An 8668-nucleotide genomic window follows, 5' to 3' on the forward strand; every position below is an offset into this window, starting at 1 on the left:
AAACTACGCAACAGATTTTGATGGGATTTTTCTTTAAGAGATAGAGTGATTCAAGAGGTGAAGGTTAATATTATGTATAGTAACATCTTTTAAACTACAAAAGCTAGTAATATATAAAAGCACACATTGTGAATATTCAAAAAACCAACCATAAATAAACATTGTAACTATTAATGCATTTCATTATATAACTTTTTTAAATATAATCTATTACTAATAATATAAAGCTTGTGAGTTTGTTTTGTCGCGTACTGAGCTCAGGAACAACTGGATCGTTTTCAATAATTCTTTCACCATTGGTTAGATACGTGATAGTTGCGAACCACGGCTATATAAATGCCGCACGAAAAGCCGGGTATATATAGTAAGTTAATATAATCGTAATTATGTTTATGCAGTGACTGCCGCCAGATTCATACTGATACTAATTTGACTGAAGCCTGTAATTTCATAACAACGATAAATTTAATTTTCCGCGGCGTTTTAATGCTAAATTTGTTCTGTATATTCCATTAATCGTAACATTTCATGTATGAGATAATAGAACCGCAATGGGGGGCTGTCAACACGGTCGTTATCCATTTTAAGTGTCACCTATCGCTCTTCTATTTATGATAATCATCTAAATGTTGAGGAATTTTAGATACCAACATTACGGAATGTTGGATAACCTAGTTTGAAACAATATTTCTTTGAAGGCAATCGCGTCATAGTTTATTAATTTTATTTTAATACTAGACCATAACATTAGGTACCTACAATACAAAAAGAAACCACTAACAACGGACCGCACAAACGGCCCGAAAATAATTTTTTTCTGGATATAAGGGATTTTTACTGAATGAATTTAATATGTATATCGCTATATTACGTAGTACTTTAATTTATGTAATTAATAACGATATTACGATAAAGATCCTGTATTTAATTCAAGGTAGATTTCAAGATAAAAGTAATGGAAATATGTAAAACTTGTCATACTTCCACATCTATGTTTACAATAAATTAATCAAATCCTACATCAGCCATTTCGGTTGCTTTGTCATAATATTATTTCCAGAACATTCAAAACCTTATTTTTCAATAGCTACAACAACAAATTCATACGATATAACACATCCACGCTGGCCAAGTGCGGGTTGGCAGATGTCACATGTCGTCGAACTTTTGATTCTTGGACATGCCGGTTTCCTTACGATGTTTTCCTTCAGCGTTTTAAACAATGGTGATGTTATCCACATGTGCAGATAAATTGAAATATCAATTTATTTCCTGCACGCTCGCCCGGTCTCGAACCCCACTTATCGATTTTGAAGTCCGAGGTTCTCACCACTGAGCCACCACTGCTATATCCACACATAAATACTCTATATACACGTAACGTTCCATATAATGCAGTTACATCTATCAACACAAAACATCGGACGATCATCGTCAAATGCACTGACGGATCCCACATTAACAAACTTCAGGCTATTGTGGCCTTATCGCACGAACTTCGGACACAAGAATAGGCCCCGCGCCTGTCACCAGTGTCAGCGACTTGGCGCGAACAGAATAGCCACCTTCCTTAGCTTTGGATGGGACAGACATTGTGCGGTATACGTCGAGTTAGAAATACTATGCGATTAGAGACTTATTACTTAGTATGTTTATATGAAACAGGTAAAATATATTGTACACTTTAATGGTGTGGACTTCGAAAAGTTTGTATTTAATTGTAACCTGCGGCGTCACTCGCATAGTACCCGGTTGAAAAGTAACCTGTGCTAATCCAGACTATAATCTATCTCTAGACAATTCATCAGTTACGATAAGCTTTTCGCGTGAAAGAATAACAAACATCCCACCCTACTTACAAACTTTCGCGTTTATAATATTATTAGGATACTAAAAGATATTATCAATTCAAATTTATCCTGATAATCGCGATAAACAATATAAAATGCACTAAAAATCAAATCTTTATATAAAAAATTCAAATATACTGTTAACATTTCGCAGTAACACACAGCAAAAAAAACTAAAAAATGGTCTAATTACGTCCTAAATAAAGCTATTCTATTCTAGTCTAGTCTAATAATTGAATTAGTTCTGTCCATCCGTACGTTTGGTCTCAACAAACAGGCAAAAAGTTACACCGCTTGCGTTATTTGCATACCACTGTGCCGCTGGAGTTGAACACTTGCTAAGTAACATTTATTAATTAATTTTTTTATGTTTTTTTTTAGTTGGAGTTATATTTGGTAATGGTGATTGGTTGTTTATCAGTTGGTTTGTGGATTTATAAGCTGTGTAACACCTTAATATTGAAGTGAAGAAAAAAAATGGTCTCGTGAGAAAACGCACGTTGTCTTTCTCATATTGTTCTTTCACTAAGCTATATTATTTAATATGAATGTAAAAAGCAATAACTCTTATAGGAAACATAAAAAATAGACGCCATGACACGCTAGACACGGCGCCAGTTTTATTATTCAAAATCACTTCAAACTGAATATCATAAACCAATTAGGTACTAAATGCCACTTGTTTGAAATGTCTTCTAATTTATCTTGTAGATTTTTTTATATTGGAATAACCGAAGGCAATAAATTTCTCTTTTATCATCTAGTTGCATAAATATTTACAGAGGAATGTGATCGGATCAGCCTTTGACGTATTGAATGATAGATAAACCCATTATGTAAAATCATTTAAATGAATCAAAGATAAACAATCGTTTGATTATTATTTTGACATTTTTCTTTTGTATCATCATAGCTAAAATTGGAATTGTCATCATATTACAACTATATAAAATCGCTATGATTCACCATTCATCTATGACAATAAAGAAATTAAATTTGTTTGTATTATTCATCGATTTTACAATCTATACATTTAACTACTAACTAAAAACAAAGTATTATATACATATTCCACCCAATTTTAATAATGGTTATTTTAATTATAAAAACTGACCAATATGTAAGAATAAAAAAACGAAAACCTACTAATATATACTGCATTCCTACAAGCTTTAAACCATAAACAACTAAGTGACATAGGTGGTTTTACATACCACCAGATGAATGGGGTGCAGAGGGTTAAAGATTAGGAAGCGAGTCGCGACGCCTATAAACAACATCTGTGACCGCAACCCTCCATTGTGCGGTCCGATCGACCCCGCTTTTTGCGATGCGGGCTGAGATTGACAACCACGTGACGTTCGCCGATGAGATACGTTCGAAAACAAATGTTCGTTTTTTAAATTTCCGTTAATGAAAATGTTTAGAATTGAGATTGTGTGAATGGTTATTCTTTTTTTTTTAATTAGTGTTGACCATTATGTTTGAAATTCGAATAACGATGTAATAGTGATACCTATAGGAATTTAATGAAGGAGTTTTTATAGTTTTTAGATGGTTTCGTCGTGCAGAACTTTTAAGTGTGTTTTTTATTTGAGACAGGTATGTTAACAAAGTTAAATAAAACTTTGTTGATAAGTTTTGAAGCGACGTGATAATACTAAATTGCTATAAACAACATAAATACATTACATAACGATGTATTGTGAGAGAATCAAGGAGACTAGGAGACTTCGCAAAAGTTTTGAATAAGTCCTCACACGTGATATTATATCGTCTTTTCATATTATTATACGCTATGAAAACAACCTCGCAGAAACAATACCCAATAATACGTACAATATAATATTTTACGCTTGCTCGCTGCATCGAATTGAATACAACTTCATATAAAATTTATAAAGGGTTTCCCTTAAAATCGTTGGTGTAATGTGAGACGCTTTATTTATTTACTACTTATAAAATAATACTGTGTTTTGTTTTTGAATATACTTTATTGCGTAATAACGTGATCCTTTGTAATTCTGTGGTATTTATTTAATACGTACAAACTGGACTTTTTTATTATTATTGAGAGCAATATTTCACATTCGTTCATAAACATACAGCGTCCAAAATATTTTGCGACACTATAAAATTATAATGTATTAGACGCTCGTCTCGGCTCCGCCCGGATATCAAGATTTCTGTTTTATCCCAAGGGAGCATTTAATCGGGATAAAAAGTATCCTATCACTCAAGTCTGCTCATAACCTGTTTGTATACCAAATTTAATCAAAATCCGTTTAGAAGTAACAGCGTGACGGCCAAACATCCAAACAAATAAATACTATTTTGATATCAATAATGCTATACTATAATTAATTAAATGAAATTACCTATAATGAACAATCCGACATAGGTCAGTACCATAAAGGTTAATCACGACAAAGCTCTCCCATAGACCTTAACAAAGCAGATCGCTATCTTATTTTCTTAATAAACTTTATATTTATAAGCAACTAGCTGTTTACTTCGGCTTCACCCGTGGTACATATAATATAGCCTATGTCATTGAGTAAAGTTGCAGCTTCTGATAGTGAAAGAATTTTTGAAATCAATGCAGTGTCAAAACGTTACAAACATACAAAAATTTCCTCTTTATAATATTCGTGTAGATTACATATACAAATACAGAACATTCCAATTATGTACCATGTAAGCTATGTAAATGTATGATAATTCATAACTTAAATATTTATTTAATGTAAGAAGTAGCCCAAGACCATGCAGAAAAATGACAATCGGTCGGACGAATAATATGTATAGCACATAATTTGCTATATATATTTTTTATTTATAAGGTTACTTTTTTTTTCAAGTCGGTGGTTATGGGCCTTCTAATCTCTAGGAATAAAACAATTCTTAACCCCTTTGATGTTATCTGATAAGCACAGACGAACGCGGCTACACACAACTAACCCTCTTGATGTCCTGATTAACACAACCATTTAGGGTTAGACGCACAAACAAAATTGAATCCTAACCCACTCTAATAAAGTAAAAATTCCTCATTACCGTAATAACAACAAATGTGATGTCCACTTCATTGTATTTAGTATGCAAATATCATCTTAAGGTGTTCGCAATAAAGATTATATTTCTGCGAATTGTTCCATTTGACACGTGCTAACGAGGGTGGTTTGTTTCAATTTGTGTTTTTTTTATTAATATCATGTCACAGTGTGACCTCAAAGGGGATTTGTTACGCATCTGTGTTGTTTATTGCGAATATTTGGTTTGTTTTGGTGTCAATCCACTTTTTGTACAAAAAGAATCTATACGGCTTGGAGTTTACACATAAAAACATTGTTTATTCTATACATTGAGTAAAATATGGTCATTGATATTGCTATATCGAAAAAATACACAGATATTTCCCCTGAAAACTCGCAAATAACTACCAAAAATTTATTATTAAAAAAAAAGTATTTTACATCCATTTATCATCTCAACGCGAAGTCCTTGCAAAATTTGAGCGGGAAACCGTAAAATTGCAAATAATCAAGTGTACAATGTGGAATCGATTTCTCAACGAAATTCTATTTGTAAATAATAAAGGTGGAGTGTAACGGACGTTTCAATCAGACAGAATTACATAGTCATCATGCATCTTGACCGCAGACCGATTTTAAGCATTATACTATTTTTTTTTTTTTTGCAAAAGAATGTTTTTTGGTAACGCGATTCTGTATTGTGTAACGTTAGTTATCTGTCATTTATTCTGTATTATCTATGGTTTGCGCGCCAAATTATATGGTATTTTTTTGTTGGTCACTACGTGTGTCGTGTTCATCACCTTACAAGCTGAATGTGATTTAACATTGTAAAAGATTAAATCTTTGTACCTACAAATTATAACTTTTAATGACAGAACACCGGTATCTTTTAAATAGTACAGCAATAATAATTAAGGCGTCAGATAAAACGACTCAGTAAAACTGCTCAAGACAGATATAAAGTGGTGTGAAGTAGGTGAAATTATGATACATTCTATGCTTTGATCAAATCTGATGACTATTTGTCCGTTTTGCCAAAATTGCAAGTAATGTACGTACAATAGGACGTAATTGCGAGTAGAGGCGGATGAAAAGTTTAGTCTATCAATTGTAACAATAGTATAGTTACTATGTCAATAATTCTGGCATAATTATTTTAATTATAGGGATGATCACTACATTAAAAATATATAACAGCCTATAGTTTTTGATGTAGTGATTAAATGTCATAAAACTCGACCTAAATCTTTGCACATTTTGCACACTTAAATTAAGAACGCTTTTTCAGAAGTGAGTAAAAAAAATTAAGCCAAACGTCATTTAAATTGCGCATTCCATTTCTAATTTTAAACTCGCGGAACAAAATTCGCGGGAAATTTGAATAGAGCATATTATCGTAAATCCGATCGAGAATTGTTCCAAATGTACATAATGCAAGGGACGTAAGAGCGTCCCGACACTTTTTCAAAATCGTGACCGCGACCGCGGGCGCACGGTCACGACGCGGTACCGTTAGAGACACGTGTGTCTCGCTCGCTCCGGTTAACCGTCTGCAGGGATGGAAAGGGATGAACGAGCCTTAATTTATATGAGAATTGCAATGATTTTTATACGATGGTCCATGAGGATGTCTATGTGCTAGAAAGTACGAACACAGTTACTTCAAAATTTGCGTTTGTATTTCTTTCGACAGTTTATCGCAAATCCCTCAAGATATTAATAAAAAGTAAAAATACCGACCGATTCTATTTATAACAATCATTCCTAAAGTACAATTTTTTTTTCAATCTGCGGATAACTCACCTAAACAACTGTAATAGCCCTTAACGTTCCAGCAACATACGAAAATGCGGTATAATTGTAAACTGATACGGCACAATCAAACGGTCGTGACGAAGCGCTATCCAACTCTATTGAAAGCTCTGTCCTGACGCAATAAGCCGAGCTTCGACTTTGACACGTGGTAAAAAGTGTTTTCGTGAGTCTTTTGTTTTAGTTATCTATAGCGTAAATGTGTGTGAGTAATTGATGTTGTCAATATGGTGTTAAGATTCAATTATGTTTCAAAAGATAGATGTACAATCAATTGTTTTGGATAAATAAAATTGTTAAGCAATATAAATTGTATTTGGTATTACAGAGACGTGTGAATGTATTTTTAAAAGCTATAGGATTGGTTCTATTGTCAAGCATAAATTAGGCATATAAACCGTGTAATATTTTATATGTTTTATATATTTCTCAATAGGCCTATAACTATAAGAAAAGTCACCCATATATAAGCTACCATAATAGATATAAAGCAATACTCATATCCTTCTTTTATATAATTAATATCTTAGACTTATCAAGTAATTACACAAAATCCGAATGTACGAATCTCTATACGATATACTACAAGCACTGCATATAATTCCCGTTAAATGCCTAACACAGTAATCGATCCATGTACGCTAGCCGAGGAGAAAGTTACCAGTCGGATAAAACTACATTTATTACTATTGCATATTCATAGTACCCTTAGGCAGATAGCGACCAATATAACCTGAGCCCCGCCCGGCGTACAAGATGTGTGCTATTGCATTAAAATTGGAAGCGTCAAGGGTCTGGCTTGCATGGTTGATGTACCGCTCCTTTTATAGTGAATGTCCCAAGCTAAGAGCTTTATTTGCTTCGATTATTTTTTAGCAGCGTTTACAATATTTATTAACTGAATTTTATTTATTGCACGAGAATGCATACAATTTATCACGTCATAAAATTTAGATTTGAGTGTGTAGTTTGTTCATACATATTTTTTTTTATAACATAGAATAAATTGTACGCGAAGTATCTACTCATGTTCCGTAAAGATTCTTAATAAATTGTGCTTAGTGTCGAGGTAATTTCTACATTCACCTCATTAACTTCAAAGAATTGTAAATGTATGTAAATTATGTAAAGTATAAAGGATTGAAATTAATATTCTAGCCTAGATCATACATTCACCGTGAGACCGAAATCCAGTATCCATTTGTATATTCAAGTGAAGGTAAGATAACTACTACAACTATTCAAAGACACGCCTTGTATCGCAATTCATAACTCAATATTATAGTCTTAACATTGTTAATACTAATAGTTTATATAAATTATATCTATGAAAAAAGGGATTTTAAAACTCAAATAAAACAAGGTGAATCGATTTAAAAAACTTCGCGCGTGTTTTAATAAATAAATAAATTAAACTATATACATGAAATAAATAACTTAACTAAAACGGTAGTTATACGACCGTCTAACAATAAACGTAAATTTGGTATTAATTTGGAATTTTACAAATCACAAAATCGAATATTCGAGAACAATAAGTCGCCGTCTCCCCATGCAGCCCGCTCGAGGAGCGTGAGTTATTATCCACATACAAATGGCCTCCTACATCATATTATACGCAACGCATCGCAAACTTATAACACGATAAAACCGTTGTCCCAATGCCAAGTGACAAAGCATTCATCACCCGACACCTGAAATGCATCCCAAGTATGCTTCGCTCGACGTCAACCCCCCTGATCGCTTTTGTACATCTTCCCACTGTCCCAAACTTTGAAGGACGAGCTTGGTTCGGGCGCTCGAGGGCTACTCGTATAGTTAGGAGGTAATCTTGACGGAGATAAGAAACTGCCGTACGATAGAGAGGAGTTGACGCCGAGTGAAGTATCCAATGTTGAGTAATACCCAGAGGAAGCTGCTGACGGTGGCGGAGGCGCCGGAGGCTGCGGTACTCTACTAGCTTCCGCG

The 8668-nt window shown here is 33.5% G+C and overlaps 1 protein-coding gene across 1 annotated transcript in view; it reads right to left on the minus strand.

Moving 5' to 3' along the window:
- LOC119839803 (COUP transcription factor 2) overlaps positions 1-8668 on the minus strand; it is an 81224-nt gene that overhangs the window by 36872 nt on the left and 35684 nt on the right. The gene's annotated exons all lie outside the window — the stretch shown is intronic.

Source organism: Zerene cesonia, chromosome 4 (assembly GCF_012273895.1).
Source record: "Zerene cesonia ecotype Mississippi chromosome 4, Zerene_cesonia_1.1, whole genome shotgun sequence".
NCBI lineage: Eukaryota > Metazoa > Arthropoda > Insecta > Lepidoptera > Pieridae > Zerene > Zerene cesonia.